We start from the raw sequence: 24,050 nt of genomic DNA on the forward strand, positions 1-24,050 counted from the left end.
CAGTGGTTCTTACATTTTTTCATAAAGTTTCTTCTCTTTTGTATAATTTTACCTTCAAGTGAATAACAAGACTTTGGGAGAGGAGGAAAATCGTTATTAAAAATACACACAGACTTGATCAAAATAACTTTGATGGCTGGAACGATGAGAACAGTCATTCTATTCTTTTGACAGGTATTTTTTGGTCTGAGATTTGAGGGCACTGATATTGATTTAGAAAGCTATGTGGCTCAATTTTAAATGAAATGTAAAACTTTTCCATTTTCTCACCTATCAACCTCCATAAAAGAGCAGCTGCTCTCACAGGTAAAAGCGTTATTCTCGCTTTGGGTATCACAGTGCACTTATTGTGTGAAGCTTAACTAAACATCTCCCTCTTATATGAATAGGAAAGAAAATCTGTCTTTATTTAGTGTAGAAGATCTGATTTTAGCACCTGCATGCAAGCTTGGATCCCAGTCTGGAATCTGGGATCCAGACCTTCCTGAGGTCATCCTTTTCAGTGGGCCCTTGCTTTTCTTCTCTCTTCGGGAAGTGACAATAGCAATTCGCTTCTCCTTACTTCCCCTGTCTCCTGTCATGCAAGTAGCTGCGACCCTGGCCTTTATATCCACTGCTCCCTCCTCAGAAAAACAGTAGCAGTCTGAATATGGCAGGGCAATGGCTTGGATCCTGGTTATCCCACAGAAAGCATTCCAAGAACACAGAGAGGTATCCTTCTACCACTGTTGAACAGAATTGCTCTTCTACACTGAAAATGGATTAGATTTGGTAGCTGAACTACCCATATAAGGGAAAGTCAGAGGAAGAGGAGCTGAGAAGCCCTGTCTCTCAAACACGCTCAGTTCCTGTCTCTCAATGGGAACAGGAACAGCTCTAGAGATTTAAGGAGGTTTAGCAGATTAGAATTAGAACATAATCCATTGTCTTACATTTTAGTAGAAACTCATGAAGACTGCAAAAGGCAGCGGAGTCCTGGCTGATGAAAATCTGTTTCTGTTTCAAAGGCTGACCTCCCTGGAAAAGTGGTCTCTATGCCAAGTATTCTCATAGGAAAGGAGTAGGGCCTGAATCCGTGCTAGCCCACAGTCATGGACATGCTGAACATCTGTACAAGTCACCTTTCCCTGGAAAAAGATAAAAAAGGCATTTCAGTGCTTACGTACTTGCGTGTTTTTAACTAAAAAAAAATAAAAAATAAAAAAAAAAATTCTAAAGTAGGATCTTGATTTGGCTGATACTTATGTAGAAATATGAATAAAGCATGGTCTAAACAGGAGGAAAAAACCATAGCTTTTTCAAATTCTTAGGTACAAGTTCTGGAGTGGACCAGGGATAAAAAGGTATAAACTATCAGTCATTACACTCAGAAGGTGCAGTCTATGTTTCTGGGTTTTATTCCTTGATGAAGTCATATACTAACATACCTCAAAATCTCTCAGAGATGATAATATTTACCAGGATAAAGTCTGGCAAAAGACTTACAAGAATTTTCAATGAAAGGTTTAAGTAGCAGGCAAATATCACAATAATGTCACTTTAATTTAACTGTAAAAGTGAAAAAAGGAAATGTTCGTAGCCTAGGGAGAAGAAGGAGACTGCCTCTTTTCAAAAGTGATTTTACTTTTCTACAAAGTGCATCCTTTAATCAAAAGAATAAGGAATTAGCTCTGTAATTCAAGGAAGGTGGTGGCAGGATGCTGATTGGCAAAAAAATGTCAAATACAGTCCTGATCAGGCATTTATCATGGAAATTTGTGATGTGAAAACAAAAAACAACACAGGAATAAAGAGACTGTATCATATATAATATCTGATAACAAAGATGCATTGGTCAACTAAGAACAGACTCCTTCATTTGTATTCTCTGTCCTTAATGCCAGGCCTTCCATCTCAATCTCCTTGGCTACTATGAGACTCTCTATGATGTTTTTGGGATCCCAAAACGTACTCTTATGAAAAAAAAAACAACAGGTGATAGTTGACTATTTTTTAGAATTTTGAATTCATCGCATCTTTTCAAGTGCCAACTGGGGATCTGGGCTGTCCCAGGTTAGACCAGAGTTTGAGAGAAGGTGGATAGAGGTCCTATGATTTTGTTCAGTCTGTCATGTTTTGTGAACAGCAACAGCATCTTCAGCAGCTATGACTCTTTAATAGAAAACACCTCAGGTTCAATGTCTGATGTGGACATTGTCCAAGTGTTTTATCTCACTGATGTTTTTGTCTCTGTAAAACTTCTTGCAATGTTGGATCTCCTTCTTGATGAGTTCAGATGCACTATTAACTTCTTTCATTAACATTACTAAAATTTGAGAGCTGCTGTTAGAAATTCATCCTTCTTTCTTTTTGTTATTCAATACACCATAAACTTGACATTCAAAGCATTTTATCATATCTTTTGAAGTATTTTATCATCTTTAAAATAAAGCAGGAAAATAATGTTAGTTGTAGATCTTGCATCATTTATTGTGTATCCCATCTCTCACAAAGGCTTAATTGATTCATTTACTCATGTTACACAGGGAATAATACACAGTGAGAAAAAATGGATCCTTCCCAAATGCAACTCAGATGTAAAGCTACATTTGCTCCCATAGCAGTTAGAGCAGTTATAAAAAAACAAGGTTTAAAATGGATTCCCTCAAGGCTTCAGCATATAGGCACTACTTCAGGATATTCATACTTTGGAGGAAATCACTGCGTTAAAATATTCTACCCTGATTACACAACTTTTAATCTCAATTCAAGATAAACATGTCTTCAACACCACATACACCTGAGTTGCCCTTTTTAAATACCAGAAACCTTGATCCATATTCAGGAATTTTTTCTTGAGTCTACCTGCTGTGATGAAAGAGTCATCTCATCTCATATTAATTTTGTCTCGGTACATGGAATATTATTATGCTATAGCTTTTGGGGCTGCTTTTCAAATCTGTTTCTGAGAATTTTAAATCTGTTAAAGTAATAACTAAAATTTCCAGCTTGCTTCCAAACTAAGTGCTGTGTAAGATGAAGCTTCTGTTACACAACTATTGCTCACTGTAATTGTCTTTAGCAGTTACAGAAAGTCAAATATAGAACTGAATTTGAGGTAGTTCCTTAAGAAGCAAACCTTGTCCCCACCCTTCTTACAGAGGAAAGCAGGATCTGTAAAACATGGGGTAGCTTCTCCTCTCTGTCTCACTGACACTCTCCAACTCAGCCATCTCTATCACCCACAGCCTGGGTAAGGAACTGGGGTGAGTAAGGGGCTCTGGGGATCACTTTGCTTCTCACACTTTGCTTCTCAGAAGGAAGGACAACTGGCAGGTTATGGGCTGCACTCAGAAACCACAGGAGATGGTGTCACTGCAGAGGTGGTGGCAGGTCTGGGGAGAGATCTTGAGTGCCTAGCCCAACATTTGGGCTCAGAGAGAGCAAAAGCACAGCAGAGCTTAACTGTGCAGTCATTAATATCAATTTCAATGCAAAACTTTTAACTGCAATTGAACTTGTAGTGTTTTTTCTTTGTTTATATGTTTTTTTTGTTTGTTTGTTTTTTGGTTTTTTTTTTTGACAGGAACTAGTTGGTTAATGTGATATTTTTCAGTGCCATTTGGATTTAGTCCACATTACAATCAAACAATTGTGTTCTGTAGCAGCAGCATTGCACCATAGCTAACTGGGTTTAAATTAGACCATTAACTTAATATACTGCTTTCTGAGGAGACATGAACATTAGATTTCCCATTTTCTAAAATTAAATTTGTTGTAGTGCATAAAACAGTACATGGTCTTTACTGCTTCCTCCTACAAAGCTTCTGTTGAGTTCATTAGAAGTTTTGCCAACAAACTTGGAGTGAGATCATATTCAAATGAAACTTGCAGCACATCACAGTTTGCCATTAGGGAGCTTGCTACCCATTCCCCGCATCTCTGGTATGTTAAATTATGAAATAATTATAGAACTATAGGGACTTCAACATTTGTATGTATACAAATGTTAAGTTCATATGTATGAATGTATAGACAGCTAAATTCATTTTCAGTTAAGCACTCTGCTAAATATAGACAATTTTTCCCTAAAGGAAAGGAATATAAAACTCACTGATCAACAGAAAAAAATAGTAACACACCTTCCCCTCCCCTAAACCTATAATTACCACTTGGTATCTGAAGAATTTAATCATACTTATTCTTTTTGCCTCTGTGGTCATGGACAAATCCCTTAAATTCAGGTGCCTAAGGTAGAGAAGAATTTTCAAAGCCTGGAAGTGATTTAAGACCATGGGGCATTCTTGAGTTGTTTTTGTGGTTCTTACAAGAATATCTCAAACACATAATTTGGCATCAAAGTCAATATCTGTTCTTTTGGAGCTATACACAGAAGTATTCAGGTACTTCTGTGGCAACCGGTAGGATTGAATGCTAATTTCGGTGTCCAAATTTAAATCAAGGTAAATTTAAAAAAAAGAAATGGCACAAGACTGTAAATTTTCCCTAGCAGTTGTTATCCCCAACCTGAAGGAGAAAGAGAATGCCATCACGGGGGTCCTTTTACACAAAGGCATAAGAGTGTTGTGTCTCTGGAGTGTTGCAGAGCTGCCTTGAAGCAATATAAACAAATGGTCAGCATGTATGCAGAGATCCAGGGTTATGCTCCATGATCATTCTGTTACTTTTGGCAGCTTCCTGGGACTTTATGAATATATTACCCATCTGGATGGTAAATAATCTGGGCTCAGCAATGCCATGGTTGCACCTGCCCGTGACTGGCCTTGTTTCAAAGGGACAGATTTTGCTGAGTTTTGAAGGTAGGGAAGAAGCACATGGCTGTAGGCAGTTGTCAGTGCTAGGCTGGGAACCAAACAAATTCTGTCTTGCAAGCAATAATTATACCATGGTTCAGTAAAAGAGCACTTGTGAAATCAGGCACAGCCATGCACAAAACAGCCCTGTCGATCCACTGGGATCTATTAACATTTTATCTTGGCATAGACTACATAGGACTGTACAAAACATGCTAGTTTGATGTTCCTTAAGGAAGAAAGTCAAGCGCAGGCCAAACAGAAGCCACCCCTCAAGGCTTAAGCTATACATGCTGTAGGAATTACTTGTCATTTCTCTTGTTTTCACAAGATGTTCCAAAGTCTGCCTTTTTCAGAAGCTGATCAACACAGCTGTCCCTTGCACGCAGTTGGAATCTCCCTCTTCACCTCCTACATGGCTGGATACGTTGCAAGTGCTGCAGGGAATGAAGCAAGATATTGCAGCACAAAATCATTTCCCCCTTTTTGGGTGTTTAATGAATTGTGACTTCGAACTTGAAGAGTATATCCATTCAACTAAGGCAAATTCAAACAAAACATTTCAACATTGTTGAAATGGCCAAACTGGCTATATTAGAGAGGCTATGCTAGATGTCTTAGCCTGAGCTTCTAATTTCAGGTTTCTTTTATAACAAATGGAGCACAGGAGGGGACTCAGGAGACCTGTGTGCCATCCATAGATAGATGCCTGTGGCAGTTCAAACAGATCAGCTCCTGCAGATTAGGATGACCTCTCCTAGGTGGAGATGGTCAGAGGGCTGAAGCATCTCTCCTACAGGTACAGGCTGAGAAAGTTGGGGCACTTCAGCCTGGAGAAGAAAAAGCCCTAGGGGAACCTTATAGCAGCTTTCCAGTGCCTGAAGGGGACCTACAGGAAAGCTGGAGAGGGACATTTTATAAGGGCATGTAGTGACAGAATGAAGGGAAATGGCTATAAACTGGAAGAGGATAGATTTAGATAAGGTAGTAGAAAGAAATTCTTTACTGTGAGGGTGGTAAGACACTGAAAGAGGTTGCTCAGAGGGGTTGTGGATATCCCACCCTGGAAGCCTTCAAGGCCAAGCTGGACAGAGCCTTAAGCAACCTGGTCTAGTGGGAGGTGTCCCTGCCTACAGCTGGGGGATTGGAACTAGATGATCTTAAAGGTCAAACCCAAACCATTCTATGATTCTTTCTCTAACTTAAAAAGTGTTAGCTTCGAAAAGATGAATTTAATCAGGTACAAACACATGGTAAGAAATAAGCACTGCATTGCCTGGAAGATTCTGTGATATCTCCAGGACCCTCAGGCAAAACAGCTGCAGAAGGATGCCCCAGAGAGACAGCAGGAATCATCCAAAGTGATTCAGCACCTCACTCGCTGCATGGGGATACACCCTCACTGCCCTTAGATACATTTCTTCATCATATGTGTTGGATCCCTTTCAATATTATATTATTTATTTTGGCATGCTCCTCCAAACTTCCTGATTTAGCCAGAGTTTTAAGCAATAGCTGAATGCCTGTGGGTGGGGATGAGGAGAAAGGAGAGATGTCTCACATTTCATACTGTAATCTGAAAGAGGAAGTGCTGAAAGTTTTGCAAGGTAATCAGACTCAAAAAAAGTTCAGTCTTTTTTGCAGCCACTTTTCAGCCTTGTGAATACAAGACGCCTGATGTCTGTACTGACAATCTTCAAACTTCGATGCTGAAGCTGTAAAAAACAATTAAAAAAAGAGAGAAAGGAGAAACAAAATAAAAATAATTCCAAATTTTAGCAATTCTTCACCACACAACAGCAAAAGGAATGGGATGGTCGGCTCCAAAAATGATAGGAACTATTCACAGAATGAAATGAAAGATGTTGATGAAGTTTAGTAAGCATCAGCATTCTAGACGCTCACTTAAAATTTAACCTGTGCACCGGATACATTTTACCTTACTGTTCTAAAATATCTTTTTAATGAAAAAATTGATATCTTTTTTTTTCCTTCAATATCTGGGCTTGACATCTGTCAAAAAAAATCAAAATATGACTCAGTCTATTTTCCCTGAGAGTCTAGCATCAACTCAAACTAAGAGCAGCTTTTATTTGGCTTTAATAGCTAGTGTTACACTTTTTTTTTTTTTTTTTTTTTGCAGTACTTCAGTGAAAACAGCTGAAATTTTTGTTGTATAAATTAATATACAACATAAACTTTAATTAAATGGATAGAAATACTCAGTTACAGTGTCTCAGGATGTAATGAAGGCGCAATCACAGCCAATGGGACCAGAAAGCCAAAGAAAAGTATAGTCATTTACTTTACTCTTTTATTACTTTTTAAAGGTAACTCCAGAATCATATAATGGATAACATCTGTAGCTCATTGGCTGTACTATATTTATTGATGGTGAAACAAAGCCTTCCAATTACAGCTCAGAAAATTTTCGAGTTGTCTTTTTGTAGATGTTACAGAACTTCAAGAGAGAACAAAATCCCCACCTCCAGTATCTAAGTACTTTTCTGTCAGTGGTAATTTGGGTGGGAGTGAGCAATCATGAAGCTGGTACCATATAAAGATGAGCTGTTTCCTGGTCCATCTGTGAAACTATTAGCAGCTGGGAATGACTTTGCTACAAGTGTGCAAAAAAGAAGTGGGAGTGGTTTTTGGTACCTGTTTGAATGGAGGTAAGAGTTGCTTGGTGTGCTAATGAGGTGTTTGGTATCTCAAAAAGCTTAAGATTTAAAATTGCTCTTTCTTAAGTGAATCTGTGAGAAAAGCTAGAGGATAAATACCAGTTGTCTCCTCTGAGCAATAAGTCATTCCTACAGTGCCCAGGAGTGAAGATACTCTGTTACTTCAGTAGCTTTAGGTGTTTACTGTAAACCTTCTTGTGCTTCATAGGAAAGTTCTTGTAAAAAGATGTCCAACCAGTTATAGACACCAACAGGAATTTTAGTTTATAAATGCTATACTAATGTGATGCCAACTTGACATGCTCCTACTTTCTAGCCAAGCTGAACTTATCAAATTCTCTTTTTCTTTGATGCACACAACTAATATTCACACTGCAAAATGCTCAAAGGGTTAAGTTAGAGATCAAATAGTCTGTAGTAGCGTGCAGGAGAGCCTCAGCCTTCACCAAATCATATTTAAATGATAAAAAGCATTTCAAGGGGGTTAGAACCTAACTGTGAAGCTACTGCTACATTTAATAATGTAACCTCATACATGGTGATAAAACTTAATTATTGTAAATTCAATTGTGGAAATTACAAAAATTATTTATGTCAGAAAATAATTGAAATGATTCAGTTGCTGTTTATTTGAATATTATTTAATATTTTTATGCACAAACACTTTTTATTTTGTTCTCAAGACTTTCACTTTAATGATTTTCTTTAATATTAGTTCTACTGGCTTCATCATTTTTCTCCACATCGGTATTACTGGACACATAACATCTCAATTAAATTTTATTTTAAATTTTAACTGAGCAGAAATTGTTACATTTGTATGTTAGAGAGCAGTGCTAAGAGTGTGTGACATTGAGGAGAATCGTGGTTTCATTTTTGGAAAATGTCAACAACTTTGTTAAATAAAATTAAATAAGGTAGCTTCAAAGCCATACATATTCAGCAGCTACTGGAAGTGTGGAAGTACCACTGCTTTTTTTGCTTCTTTTAATCAAGCAGGTACAAGGAGATCTTATGAGGAAATTAAAAGTATCGTATAAACTTTGTTATTTAGAATAAATTTATTTGAACATAACACTATACATCTGTGGAATTCATCATTGCAGATGGGCAGTCTTTGTATGAGAGAGGAATATTTATAAGTGAATGTTGTGAAATATTTAAATAAAACATTTTCAGAGAGCTTCTGTTCAGGACTTCCTGTTTCACAGTCACCAACATTCAGCTGGAAGTTGCCAGTCACCAATTTTCAGTTCAGTCAATTCCAATTGTTATTTGGATCATCTGTTCAAGTTATCATATAATTCTCTTCCTTTTCCTGAATATCTCAGAATTGTTAATGATTGAAACAAGTGAAAAAGCTGGAATACATTGCTCACTGTTATGGCTGTCTAAATTGAGTGAGATTTCTCAGAATAGCTCTTAAGGAACTTAAGGTTATTTCAACAAATCAAACTCTGATTGGAGATATATGTATTTAATTCGTTAAACAGGATTAAGACAGATCCACAAAGATGCTTAGGGTCAATTTAGGAATGTATTTTTATTGACTTTTGCAAAATTTGAGTATGTAAAATGGAGTGGTCCACCCTGGGCGTGGAATAGAGTTCTCTTTTTTTTCTGATGATGGCAAATGACAAACGCACTGCCCTTCATATTCACAATTGCCTTTACAAAATAACATTACAGGTGGTGAAAGTGATATTTCAACTGTGCCTACATACACCAAGATAGCGTACTGTAATAATAATCCTAACAAATTGCCAACCTATTGCACTTCTCAAGCAAAGTAACAGTGTGACTGGAAATACTACCCTTTGTCAGTTTCATATATAACTGTAGTGTACTCTGCAAAGGAACTCTAGTCCATCTGCATCGGTCACACCTGTTTTTGTGTAGCAAAGATCATCACCTGGTTCCTTTTTCTGCTGACTCTCACATCTTTTTAAAACTATTTCTATCTTTACAAAACACAAAACAGCATCCAGCAGCTAGTACACAAAGAGACTAGGAGAGTGATCTTAACTCCCTTTTCCTTTAATGATTTGAATGGTAATGTTGGATATTTTTTAAAAGCTGTGCAGATTTTCATATTTAACAGTATTATGCCAAAACAATATCATGTCACTTGAATCTATGAGTTAGAATATTAATTAATTTAATTTTGGCAAAGACATTCCAAGCACAGCTGCATGAACAGATTTCTAGGGCAGCAGAAGGGTGTATTTAATGCTGGCTTCCTTTGCCATAGCCTTTAAAGACTGAGATAAGATTTTTTTTTTTTTTTTATTTCCAGGCTTCCCCCTCTAAACTCATATTTAGAAACCTAGTCAGAAGTTCATGGCAGCAGCCATTGTCCATTGTATTTGGTAACCTGTATGCCTTTCCATGGTGCTGACTTTTCATACTTACAAGAATCAGTTCATTTACACTGAAAGTCCTAAAGAAAAAAGTGAAATGTACCTCTTTATGGGTATGAGTTTGAATATTTTGTTCTACTGCATCTGTGTGAAGTGCACTGATCCACTACTTCAAAAGCAAGGTCAGGATTGCTATTTCCATCTGTCAGCTGGTGTGCTGCCCTATGTACAACTAAAACTGAGACTAACAGAATGCATGCATCCTGTGAAGCTACACAATAGAAAATAAAATCTCCTTTCCATTATGATCCACTAAATCTGTTCATTAGGGGCATAAAAAAAGCCCATGAAATTTATCAGTAAAGCTGTCCTGCTTTTGTTTACAGAGTCTGTCTAATGGAAAGGTGTTGAGATCAAGCAGAGAACTAATCTTGCAATTCGGAGCACACAGAAAAGCAGTTTTCACTCATCTTGAGCTGAAAGTTAGTTTACAAATATCAGTAATCATAGCAGATCTTGCCTTCTTATTTGTAGTTATGAAAAATACATGTCAAAGCCAATGAGATTAATTAAAAAAAAAAAAAAAATCAAGAAACTCAAGTACGTGGAGCCTTTTTTTTCTACCCTAAAAGTTCTATTTCTGTTTGCTCATCTATGGAGAATAAATATGAGAAAGAGGGCCAAATATTTAGATATGCTTTTGTATATTTGTATGGAACTGAATTCAGACTTATGTCAACTAAAAACCCACCATTTGCAGGGCAGTTCAGATTGCCAGAGACAGCCATTTTCATAGACAACAGTTCACCTGCTATGCTTTCTCCAGAAGAATAAGATCCACACTTAAGTACAATCACTGTTCCTTTCTGTTTACCATACTTTTTACAAAACATCCCTTCTGATGTATTGGTTGGGGTAACATAAAACTTCACAAAACATTTTCAATCAAAACTAACCTGTAAATGGACAACAATATTTTTTGTCTGAATCTGAGTGCTATTTTTTTCTGGATTCCTACACTGAATGATGCAGGTATACAAATCTGGTATGATTTGGAAGAAAAAGTCTATGTATATTAACTTGTTCTTAAGCTCTCACTCCTGGTAGGCAAATACTGTGTTATGTAGTGTGGGTTGTAGAGGTAAGCCCCAGTAATTGAATAACTGTGGTGTTCCTGGTGGAGCTTAAGATGGGATGCAAATGTTTGTAGTGCCTGCCTACCTCCTTCCTATCTCTATCTCAGTATCATGGGTAGTAAAATTCACACACAAATGCTTTTTGGTTTTTTTTGGTTTTTTTTGTTAGAAAAATTGAACAGCTGGTGCCAGCCTACATAATAGCTAGCTATTCTAATGCCTTTTTCTTTTCATTAACAAAAGCACTCTGAATATTCATAAAAAGTTGACATTATTTCATTAGCATTTGCCAAGGATCTGTAAGTCTACTGAAAAGAGTATCATGCTCTCTGCTGGGTATCTGCATGAATGTTTCTAAAACATCATGTCCCACAAGCACAGATGACTGTACCACCAGGCAATCAATCGACATTGAATGTAGATTGCCAGTCTTTCATTCCTGCTCTCTTTCTTGTTAGTTCAGAGCTGTATTTATTGTTACTTCTTTCACAAATCTGTGAGATCCTAATCTAGCTCTCCAATAGATAGACAAGAATGGGTGTTTGTCAAATTTCTCAGCCCTTCTGACCTCCTCAGTTTTTACAAAGGGGTTTTTATATATTGGATTTTTACCTGTACTACAGAAACAAGACTTTCAAAGTTTAATTCAAAATCAGAGTTGCACTCCAGGAGCTCAAAAACTTCCAGTCATGTTCAAAGAGCAGGAATTCTAACACATGGTGAAACTGGTAATTATAACTATTGGGATTGTGCCTCCTGAGCAACTAGTGACATGGGGCAGAGACTGAAATTTTGTTCTGAGTTTTCAAAATACATAGCATGAGGGATTTCTAATACATTACAGGATCCTAGGAGCAACATGGCTACTGAATGAATGTGCAGTGTAGCTGCATTTGTCAAGAGGGTTGCAGGTGCTAAGTTGCCGGGATAGTAGAGAGAAGTGATACTGATGATACCCATGCCCAACGGGTAGTGGTTAATGGAGTTAAGTCCAGCTGGCGACCCGTTTCAAGTGGTGTCCCCCAGGGGTCAGTACTGGGGCCCATCTTGTTTAATGTCTTTATTGATATCCTAGATGAATGGATTGAGTGTACCCTCAGTAAGTTTGCAGGTGACACCAAGCTGGGAGGTAATGCCAATCTGCCTGAGGTTAGGGAGGCCCTTCAGAGAGGTCTAGATAAGTTGGATTGCTGGGCTGAGGTGAATGGGCTGAGGTTCAACAAGGCCAAGTGCTGGGTCCTGCACTTTGGCCACAACAACCCCATGCAGAGCTATAGGTTTGGGGATGAGTGGCTGGATGATTGTGAAGAAGAGAGGAACCTGGGTGTGTTAGTTGATGCTCAGCTGAACATGAGCCAACAGTGTGTCCAGGTGGCCAAGAGGGCCAATGCCATCCTGGTCTGCATTAGAAATAGTGTGGCCAGCAGGAGCAGAGAAGTAATCATCTCTCTGTACTCATCACTAATGAGGCCACACCTCGAGTACTGTGTTCAGTTTTGGGCCCCTCACTACAAAAAAGACATTGATGCCCTGGAACATGTCCAGAGAAGGGCAACGAAACTGGTGAGGGGTCTGGAGCACAAGTCTTATGAGGACCGGCTGAGGGAGCTGGGATTGTTTAGTCTGGAGAAGAGGAGGCTCAGGGGAGACCTTATTGCACTCTACAACTTCCTGAAGGGAGGTTCTGATGAGAAGGGGTTTGGCCTCTTCCAGGCAATGAACAGGACCCAAGGAAATGGCCACAGGTTGTACTAAAGGAGGTTAGGTTAGACATAAGGAACTTTTTTCAGAGAGTGGTCAAGCACTGGAATGGCCTGCCCGGGGAGGTGGTGGAGTTGCCGTCCCTGGCAGTGTTCAAGAGGCATCTGGATGAGGAGCTGCGAGATATGATTTAGAGGCTTGTGGTAGCAGTGGTAATGGGAGGATGGTTGGAGTAGATGATCTTGCAGGTCGTTTCCAACCTTGCAATTCTATGATTCTATGATGGACTGGAACCTTATTTTGTTCTTTGCTTACGCTCTCCCACTGCTTCTCTGTGCTGTTGTAATACAATTAATAAATGATAATCAAGTTAAAGGACAGCTTTGGTCTGCTAGCATTTTGAAGTAGTGTAAATGGGTGGAGAGCTTGAAGAGATTTTCATGAGAGTTTTCATTTTCACGAGATGTGCAAAAATCATCCTATGTTGGTCTCAATGAAGAGGTATTGGAAAGAAATATTGGGAAAAAAAGACATTAATGCTCGCTGCAGTGATTATTAAGCAGCCTGGGGACATTATCCATATATAAACAAATGTCCTGGGTTTCTCATAAGCTACAGAGCTCCTCTTTCAAGAATAATAATTACTTTGTGAATTTTGGCCTCCTGCCCCGAGACATTTTTCTGCTCTCTGGACACATGGGCCAGTCTCTTCCAGTCTCAGACTCACTCTAACTTTGTCACATCCCATTCTGAAAAGGAAAACGGCCATATTAAAAAAACAAGTACAAATGACAAAGTGAATAATAAGCATCATTTTTTTTCTTCTGTATTGAGAACTCTGTAATAAAACAGCAGCTGAGATTTGTGATTCTATTCATTATCTCCAGGTCCCTGTGCTAATTTTTATCCACTGCTTTTCTCCTTCACATGGATTAGCAGCTGTCTGTGAACCTACAGCCTGCAGATCCACAAAACATGCTGTAAGAGTTGCACATCAATAGGAATCAGCTGCTTAACATCCCTATATTACCCTACACAGAGTCAGACATCACTGCAGGTGAAGAAGATCTGCAGAAGGAGAATAGTGATTCTGAACTCTAGCTCTCTCTTCCTTGTTCTGCTTAACTGGAGTACAATGGCTCCAGAAAATGTAACTCCTGTAATAATGATCCAGCAGGAATAATGCACAAGAACTTGACCAAGAACATTTTGCAAATGTACTCTTCTTATGAACAAAATAGCCAGATATCTTACTATGGAAATCAATTGTTTTCATGTCTGTATATGTTGTCTAGCTGCTACCAGAGACTGGTGGCCTTTTAAATCTCTATGTGACAATATAACACACACACAATATATGTGTGACAGAACCGGACTTTAGTTCCAGCTCTGATAAACTGGCTTTATATGTCTCCCAGTTACTTTAGCTGTTACACCAACGAATGGTTATTATACCCCTGTGCATGGAGATTTTTCTTTGCATATTAAAGGCAGAGTGATAGGAACACATTCTGCCATTTCTGTGATCAGAAGTTGTGATGCCTGTTTGTTTCTATCTGCATATGTTGTAGCTGATTACAACCACAGTTTGGGAGAGGAAGTGTGTCTTCTGAGGGTAGATTTGTAATCCATGTTCTTTCCTATGGCAGTCTGCAAAAGACAGAACAAAAGGCAGATGTGGCCCACACAAGGGTTGGGGTTGAAGTGAAACTAGAATGATTTGTTCCATTCTGAAGTCTGTCATGTGGTCCTAGTTCTACAACTTCTACAAATAAAATTTTTGAATGGAAAATTTAGGGATAAATAGGAAACAACAAGTATTTTCTCACTAAGTGAAGCCAAATCATAGATTCTTGAAATAAGCTTGGCAAGTAGGGTTGACAAAAGGATATTCTGTGGATATACTCCACCTTTTTATAACAGACTTGTTCCGAACAGTGAGAGCAATCTATACTTTATTAGAACGGATTCCAGTGCTCAGTTTCCCAAATTTCATATAGTTATAAAAAGGAGAAAGGAATAAAAAGTCCTATATATATATTTATATGTATTGAAGACACTGACTTTAAAATATAGAAAATTGTAACATGTCATCCGATGTAAATGGATTTGGCTGCCTTCAGCTCCACTGTAGCTGCATTGATTGACACAACCTGAAGACCTGTCTATTTTTTTGTTGTTTCATTCACAGTTTCGAAAGCAAAATCACTGTTTGAATCTTTATTTTAAAACAAAGAATGCATATAAATTGTGTCCTCTATGTTCATCAGACACGCTGTTGAGTTTGACAGTCCTATCATTTGTAAGCTACATATATTGTTGCTTTAATGCATTCCCTCACTACTTTGATAAAAGCCTTAAGATGTTGCTACTAGTCCTTTGATGTTTCCTTCTGATGTTACAGTACCTCTTTTCTTCTCTTCCAAAAATTCTGTATTGCATAAACATGAGCAGGCAAGACATTTCTAGTTAAGGACAGAAATATCAAGTTCTATCAATAAAAGGATAGGGGAAAAAAAAAAAAAAAAAAAAGGAATTAATCCAGACTTTTGTATAGTTTAGTCAAATCTTTATAGATTAAAAAAATACCCTGCAAAGGTGTTAACATTACACTTAGGCCAAACATATTTCACTAGTTCTAAATAAAATATCTAGGCTGCAATGATTTTTCTTGTGACACAACCATTTATTTCTTAATAGGCTGCTACAGAAAGTATTTGTACATCTGGTTTTGTCCATGAACTATCAGGCTACTAACAGGAATAAACTGATTTTTGCATAAAAGAAAAGACTGACATTTTATATATACTTTCAAAGCCATATGTCTTCCTTAGAAGGAAAAAAACACTTCGTTTTTCTTTTTTGTTGTGGATAATTAAGGGATCATTAATATATATATATTAATTATTGTTATATTTATGTATGTTTCAAGCAAATGTTTCTGTGAAGAGCAGGTTTCATTTTCCCAATGGAAATAAAACAATCTTTGTCCCAAAATTTTCAAAGTAAGAAGTAATAGTGAAATTGTGAAAAATAAATATTATTGTTCACAATTTCTAAGGAAAATCAAGGCAAAGATGTAACATTCTGCTCAAGGCTGTGTAGGGAAACTATACCAAGTGCAGGGACTGAACACACAAAGCTCGTGAGTGCCAGTCCACTGTGATTTAAATTACTGGCAAATGTTGAAAGAGGGATTTTCTTATGAATGGCAGAACTATTTTTCTGCATTCAGGAAGAACCCAGTGTAGTGGAGCCACACCATGGTCTGGTGATTAAAGGATGTTAACTTAAGCCAAGACATGCCAGCTTGTAATCTTGTTTCTTCCAAGACATACATCTCCAAATATGTGTGCAAATCTTTTTAAAAGCTTTTTATGATCAATTCTTAGTAACATAAATAGGGCATAAAATATGGCTGCTTTGTTTCACAATTGAAGAGTGATACAAGTTTTAAAGATCTGTTTCATAGCTCTAATACAGGATGCTCTTGACAGTTACCACTCAGAGCTTAAATCCAACAGATAGTTGTTCATGTGACTATTTCCCTAAAATCAGTGAAACATCTTGGTAGGACAAAATGGGAGAAATGGGGGCTAATTGCTGGATAGTTGCCTAGGAAGGAATTAGCAAACATAAAACATTCTTGCAGCAGTGATTAGACAAAAACAGTCATTCCACTCTCCTTCCTCTCTTCCCTACAATCCCCTTCAATTTAAGATGAAAGTGAGAAAGAATATTCTTAACTAGGGTTAAATTTTGAAACTGGAAATAGGGGTTAAATATAACTATTGACTGTGAAATCAAAAACTACACAATGACAAAGGGTTCTAGAGGATCAGAAAAATGGAAGGAAAAAGGTAATTCTTGTGAATTAATATCTGCTAAGCACATTTATTTTTCATCTCTCCTCTTATCAACTACTACTTTTGTGCCTACCTTCCATCTTGCCTGCACTGTTGAAGCTGCTGAGTTCAGACTCAGGAGGATGAAGGGATGGCCTTCAACTTGCTTATAAATGGAGAAAGTCACAACTCCAGAAGGTGACTTTTTTTTCTAACTTGCAATCCTTTAAAACTTTATTCTAATGCTGGTTGATTTTACTATACAGCTGTAAAAGAGAATCTAAAATTTATGCCTCGATCATGTGAATGGTCACTATGAAAGGTCATATATAAACTCATATATTTCCTTATAAACATATATATTTCCTGTTGCTGTGCAGGCTCCTTCTTGCTCTAATCGTAGGATTAAAGAATTATTTGGGTTGGAAGGAACCTTTAAAGATCACCTAGACCAATCTCTCTATCATGGACAGGGATATCTTATACCAGGTAGCTTACCTGAAGGCCCATCTAACATAGCTTTAAACTCATATAAAACTATTAATTATGTTAATCTCTGTTATAAAATTAAATTATTATTGAAGCCTACATCCTGCTAGAAATGAACACCCATGACAATGATATTGAAATTTATATTCTGGGACTGAGAGAGAAAATTGTTTCATACTGAGTTTTATGTGGGTTTTATTGAATTATTTTCAACCTTAACTTTTCTGGGATCCCTCACTCCTCTGCATTTGAAACACAGTGCGCAGCCAAATCAGATGTCACTCACAGCACTCATCAAACACCTTTCTCCTCCAATCCATGGCAGTTTTTGCACACTCACATAGAACCTAGACCAAGTAATTCTCTGTGTATGCCTTCTAAACAATGACACTCTTCTTCCAGTATGGCCTTACCGGTGACAAAGTATATACAGGAATTTACTTTAATGAAGCAGTTAGAAATTGAAAGTATTTACCAACCTCTTCACTGTGTGGTCCAAAATTTTCCATTTTGGAAGAAATGCTACCAACAAAACAACCAGACTTAATTTTGATCCATAAGAGGTTCAAAAGCTCTGCTAGGAGCATTTTCTTGTTTTGCTGGCAAACTTTCCTGTGATCTGCAGCCTATTCTGGCAAAGGAATTTTTGGATGATGTACTCTTCCATTCGGCTTCACATGTGACATCAGGTCCCTTTGTTCAGTGCAAATATACAGTGAGCTAACCAGGGTTTTCTGAATCCAAGAGTTCTTATGTTGAACAAGTTCTATTTATTTGTTTTGCTTGATAGTTAAGCATTTCTTATACATCAACACGCAGAATGTTTGGCTTTGTCTGTGAGTTGAACTCGGACAACGGTGTTTCACTTTTATTACGGGCGCATGCTTCTCACTGCTAGGACCAGTCTTAGACTTGGCACCTAATTAAGATGTCCACTAGAAAACTTGCATATGGTTTAAACTTCTGCTTATATTCCAGCATTTTCTGTTCATTGTTTTGTTTACTTCCTAGGCAATTATGTAATTGTCATATCTAGATTTTCCTTTTCTTCTCTTAAGGTTATTTGGTTTTCATTATGGTGGCAGACTTATCTTCCTTTTGCTCCCTACTTTTTTTCTTCCTACATTGTTGGTGTTGGTTTTTATTTTTCAAGAATTCTGAGTAGGAATACAGGGATACTCAAAATTTGTTCTAAGAGGAGACTGAACTTAATGTTCCTTCTGTTGTTCAGTCTCCTGACAGCTCTTAATTAAACCCTATTTTTTTCTACTTACATTGTCAGCCTAATCTATCTAGTTGGTCTAACTTTTCTAATTTTTCTTAGTTGTAGTGTTTCCTTCTTTCATAACTGTATTAAAACTGTTACTCTGCAACTATTCATCCAAGGTCAACATTTTCTGCCCTTGTTCAGTGCAGAACATTGCCTCAGAGCTTTCCAGAAAATAAGATAATGTCATCTGCAAATCTAAGGTGACTTGAGTATCTTTCATTGATACAGATATGCTCTTTTCATTCAAGGATTATGGAGACCTTCTTCATGCAGCAGAAAAGGGGGCTAAGGAGATAGTTCAGCAAGATCTTTTCATTTGCCTTGTCAAATATAAATTTCTACTCAATTGCACTACAAATGGTTTTTGAAGAAACAATATATAAAATAAAGTATGCATTTAGAAGGGAAAATTAAACATCAGTTGTTGTCATGAAAATCTTGCTCTGGGAGTTGAAAATGTGGGTTAAATTTAGCTGGGCTGGTGAAGTATGGATTAATGTGACAACCTAAGTACTTCTGTTAGAGATCATCCCTGGAGAGTGACAGCAAGAAATCTGCACTCCAAGTAGTGGGATTTCATGGTCTTTAGGGAAGGATAATCTTGTCCAGTATAGAGACCACCCTGACTGTGACAGTGAGCTATGTACCATAGCAGCTGTTGTCAAAGGAGACATCAGGTATATATGAACAGCTCAGAGAATAGTGCAACTAAAACCAGAGGCCAAATTTTGGTACAATATTCAATTCATCAGTGTTCAACCTGAAAGTTTTCCTCGCTTTGACAAGCTTTTACGTATCTGATTCAGTGAGACGTTCCATAGGAACAAAAATGTTAGGATAAAATCTGGACTTGATTGAGAAAAATAATGATTTTACCAAAATACAACTCTCATACATCTATTCTGCATCCAGCTATGGAAAAGATAGTAAGCTCAGATAAATCTCAGTAAATCATGTTGTTAAGCTACTTTGGAACTGTGCAGGATATATTGAGAGTATGAACTAGGTTCAGAGTAATCCTGGGGTCACAGGTAAAGCAAAGAAAATTAGCTTACTCTAGATGATAGTAAGTGTTAGAAAGTGTTTTTCCTCTGTGTTTAGATTTTGTGGCTTTTTGAATGGAAAAATTGATGAGAGAATGACAAAATGATTGAAGAAAACTATTAACACAGCCATTCTATAATGCTATTGATTTCTTTCAGCATCTATTTTTCAGTTTATAGTGCATTTAAGGCACAGACAGGAAGTTACTTTCCTTGAAAGTGCTGTATCATTTCTTCTTCCTTAACTGAAATTCCAGACAGAGTAAAGGAAATACCCTTCTGAGCCACTTCTCCTTTCTCTCCCTTGAACCAACTGGGTATACAACAGCAGTGACATACATAATTCATGGTCAGATTTGTACTGGTCTTTTCTTGTTTGCCCTGCTGTGTTCATGTCCCTGGGCTCCAAGCCGACAGTGTTTTGTAGAGGTGATAGTGCTGACAGAAATCCAGCCTCTGCCGGTAGGTAAAGACATTGACGCACCAATGCTTCTGCACTTTAACCGAGTGATAAAAATCAGCCTAATAAATTCTTGTTTTATTTTGCATATATGTCACATTTATAGTTTTAACTATCATCTTCCTAAAGCAAATTGCCTTCTTTCTTTAATGTGACCTACTGACTACACTGACAACTGCGTGAATGCACTTGCTAATTGAATAAACTTGCTAATATTAATAAACTCTTCCTAAATTTTACTGTTTAAAATTTATAGAACATCACTTTGTTGCAGTATAAATAATCTGGTATGTTTTCCTACTGAAAGTTCCGTAACAACTTGCTGAAGACTAAAATACTGTTGTCATTATTAAAATGAGAAGTAAGAAAATCCAGTGACAAAACCACATGTAGACGTATTAAATATTCTATATTGCTTCTTTGTTTAACTCAACAATATATATATTTAATGATAATCTTTTCACCACTTTCTCTTTCATTATGAATAAAGAATGATTCTTACTTTTCAATCAGAAAAATATTAATTTTGGTGGCTGATTTTATACAGATACATAACTACAACATTTGATTTTCTAGACAATTCTAACCTATTATTAACATGTACATTCTTTTCCACATTAGAACTGTTGTATTTGTAAGACTTAGTTTTTCTTGTTCTGTACTGTTTATAATTAATACTGCTTATAATTAATGCTCTAATAATGACTTACCAGTAATAATTATTCATTCTATAATTCACACAGAACTCTCTTTAAACTAAGTAGTATTTTCTTTTCATTAATCTTACTAAAATCAATTAGTTTCTGTTATACAGCATGCTTGAATTTAGTGGATATTGGCTGAAACTTGTTGACTAATTTTAGCTTACCTGAATATCACTATTCTGGCTCCTACTCTGTAGTGTCTACTGAGTGTTTGTTGTACCTGAATTGAAATGGAGATGCCATAAATTACAACAGTAACACTGACAGATGGGTGCTTGGTTCTGCCAGGCTACCTCCTGGTTCTATTTATGACATTTTAAAAACAGTTTTAATCCTAAGGGTTTTTAAATATTGATTTCAGAATTCAAGTATTTGGAAAAGGAACTAAATTTTGGTCTGCTGTATATTAGAGAAAGTATATCTTTTTTTTTTTTTTTTTTTTTTTTTTAACTATTTGAGATACTGCTGAATGGAACATGGTAAACTGAAATTAAGTAAAATGTGTGTCAAAAAAGCAACATTGCTTGCTCAGTTAAGTACTGAAAATACCAATTATGCTATTTTTGTAAGAATTCCAGTCAGCTGTGGAGTACAGCAAAAAAATAAGTATTTGGGGCCTTGCACTCTCTAAATGTTCTCTGAATGAACTCTTGGCATCCTCTTAGATATTCATCAGTGTCAGACCGAAAAGTATTTTTTCAGTTTCAAAATAAAAACATCCAATTCAGAAAAGGACTCCCCCAAATGAATTATAAATTTTAAAAAAGTCAAATTATATTCATTATAACTCCTTGTCACACTAGGGTTCCTTTCCCACTAATTTCTAGGATCTTTATATAATTTTCTCTCTCTCTCTTTTTTTTTTTTTTTTTTAAATGACAAATGCAAATCTTGTGAAATTACTAAAAAATTCAAGGCAAAAATTACTGTATCCACTGTAATCCACTGTTAATGCTCTAAGTGGAAATGCATTGCAAAAGAATATAATGATTTTCAGTTAACATTCAAGTGTTGACAGCAATACGTGCTATTCCCATGAATGATATGTAACAACATGCTGAAGCATAAGCATGGTCAGACACGTTGCCATTGCAGCCATAAAGCATATTTTAACACAGAATGGAGCAGGTAGGTTTAAAAGAACCACTTAGCAATTTATATGAAATATTTGTTTTTATTTTTTTTCTTGTACGGTTGTCCTTGATGTCCTGTTATTGTCTTCATGGAAATGTCACCTACTACTGCCAACTACTCTTATTCTGTGACAGCAATCTTTGCACTCAGACCCTAGGCTGGCTCAGAATTATGTTCAGCTCTGATTTCAGAAAAAACAAAACAAAACAAAACAAAATGACAAAAAACATCACATTGTGAAGCTGATCCTAAGATTCAAAAGGCTGCCCTTTATCATTCAGAGACAGAGAAAAGTACTGGAAAGCAGATTTCTTAGGCTGAGAATCATTTTGTCAATCTTTATTGAAACTGAAATGCTTCACAGAGTTAAATGTTGCATACAAAAATATCTCAACCAATAGATTGTCCTCCATGACCTGGCTTGATCTTGCAGATCTTTCTCAACCTAGATGATTCTGTGATTCTCTGAATCTACCTCACCAAACTGCCTTATGCCACCAACTTTGATTTCTCCTTTCTTGCAATGTATGAGCTGGGGAACAGCTTCTTTTTGCATTGAGGTAGGACTGAAACAAAAAAATGGGGTTAGTAACAAGCAGTGCAATCATCCGGTAGTGAAATTATCACCCACTTTTTAAACAAAGTGAATGTGCTTTTCAACCAATGGATTCCATTTTTGGGAGAGAAATATATGTAGTCTCCTTGGCATGAATCTTTTAAATTGGAAATAGGTAAAAATGAAGTTTTTATCCAAAACGACTGCATTTTGAACTTTATTCTTGAAGAAAAATAACTGGCCAGAATCAGACTTAGTGTTTTCAGTTTGTTACTTTCTTCTTTAGCTTGTGCTGCCGAGGAATGAAAAACTTTGAAAGAGTATTAAGAACACTGTGTACAGATCTGCCTTATTGACAGAAATTAAGGAGCAAGGACAAAAACCATACTCCTTCCAGAGAAATATAAGTATATTCAAATACCAAAATACTATTTTCCCCTCTTTTTTGTTTTCACATCTATACCTTTTCTCATAATTGACATCCTTATGTTTACAAGCCAGAAACACACAGTTTTCAGGTCTAGCTTCTATAACTGTTTTACCATCTCTGTATCTAAACAAGAGGTATATTACTGCTATCGCTTCATCTCAAATGTCACAAAATCTGCTCTCCTGTGGAGTCAAAAGTGCAACAAACTGAGTAATCTGCTGCTTCATGATCCTTCTTCCTACTTCTGGAGGCTGATTTACCTCTGAGTTCTCCTAACCTTCTAAGTGAGATATAATTAAGAAGAGGATGGCTGTGGTCACATGAAAACAATCAAATCAAAGAAAGAACCATTGTCTTTTGAAATTAATCCATTAAACCCTTAAAAGGAATGAATTCAATTAGCTGCCACACCAATCTCTTTTTTTTTTTTTTTTCTTTTTTTTCTTTTTTTTCTTCAACCTATTGGAATTTCTGGCACCTGACTTTCTTATCTACTGATATATGTAAGGTATGCATGTGCTGGTTCTCTGCAATGTTAGACCCATTTTCTATATCTCACTTATGGATATCAAAGCACAGTAAATACCTTTATTAACAATATAGACTTTTTTGGTCTTTTCTGAATGCTTTTATCTCCAGTTAAAAACGGTGATGTAAAAATATAAACTGTTATGATTGCAAACATTGTCGTTATTCCCAATTGCTGTATCATTCAGTGTTATATGGAGTAGATTTGGTTTTGACATGGTATTTGCCAGAAAATATTGAAGCTCTGAATCAGATGCATCATTTTAGTTATGCATTTACCATACTGCAAGGACTTAATTTCTATGGATCTGTGGTTGTTGTTGTAATTGACATACACAGAAGAATTTCTAATGTTTCTGCTTTGTTTAGTTAGAAGGACCAAACTGCACTCATCAGCAGAGATTTTTAAACTAAAAAACAGATTATCTTTTTGTATTCAAAACTGATTTTCCTAGAATGCCTGTCTAACAGCCTTTTTTTCATTTAATAGCATCTTATTGGCTGACCTAATTAGAATAAGTTCTGGAAACAGAAGCAAGTAGTTAAGTAAGGGCATCAGGAACCAGTTCTTTAAACACAGCTGTGCAAAAAGTTTCTTTCCATCCTTGAAGAGCAAGAGTCACACTCACTGTTCTTTAATAAAATCAACAATAAAGAGGAACTGGAACAGTAAAGGGTTTATTATATTCACAGATGTCATGAATCAATGAGAACACGGACAGGGTCACTGCAGAGTCAAAGTAAGGATATTAGCCAGAGTTTCATAATTTGATTGTGATCCATTGTTATTCTTGTGTGGCCTATTAACTGCAGTGCTTGGTTTTATTCGCAGTTTAGATTTCCAGCTTAAATTCTAACTAAATCAAAGGGATAGTTTTGTAAAAATACTTCCTGTAGTTTGCTTTTCTTAACTTTATAGG

At 36.7% G+C, this 24,050-nt stretch overlaps 1 protein-coding gene across 4 annotated transcripts in view; it reads left to right on the forward strand.

Moving 5' to 3' along the window:
• Nucleotides 1-24,050, forward strand: part of TFEC (transcription factor EC) — a 93,767-nt gene that overhangs the window by 22,531 nt on the left and 47,186 nt on the right. Inside the window, exon 1 of one of the 4 annotated variants that reach the window (XM_042816231.1) lies at nucleotides 19,668-19,780. The exons of the other annotated variants lie outside the window; for them this stretch is intronic. The gene's annotated coding sequence lies outside the window, so the exon portion shown is untranslated. Of the gene's footprint in view, nucleotides 1-19,667; nucleotides 19,781-24,050 lie in introns of those variants that run through there. 4 annotated transcript variants of the gene reach the window in all.

The sequence above is a fragment of the Centrocercus urophasianus genome, unplaced genomic scaffold (genome assembly GCF_019232065.1).
Source record: "Centrocercus urophasianus isolate 14NV4802_14NV808 unplaced genomic scaffold, USGS_Curo_1.0 seq_15, whole genome shotgun sequence".
NCBI lineage: Eukaryota > Metazoa > Chordata > Aves > Galliformes > Phasianidae > Centrocercus > Centrocercus urophasianus.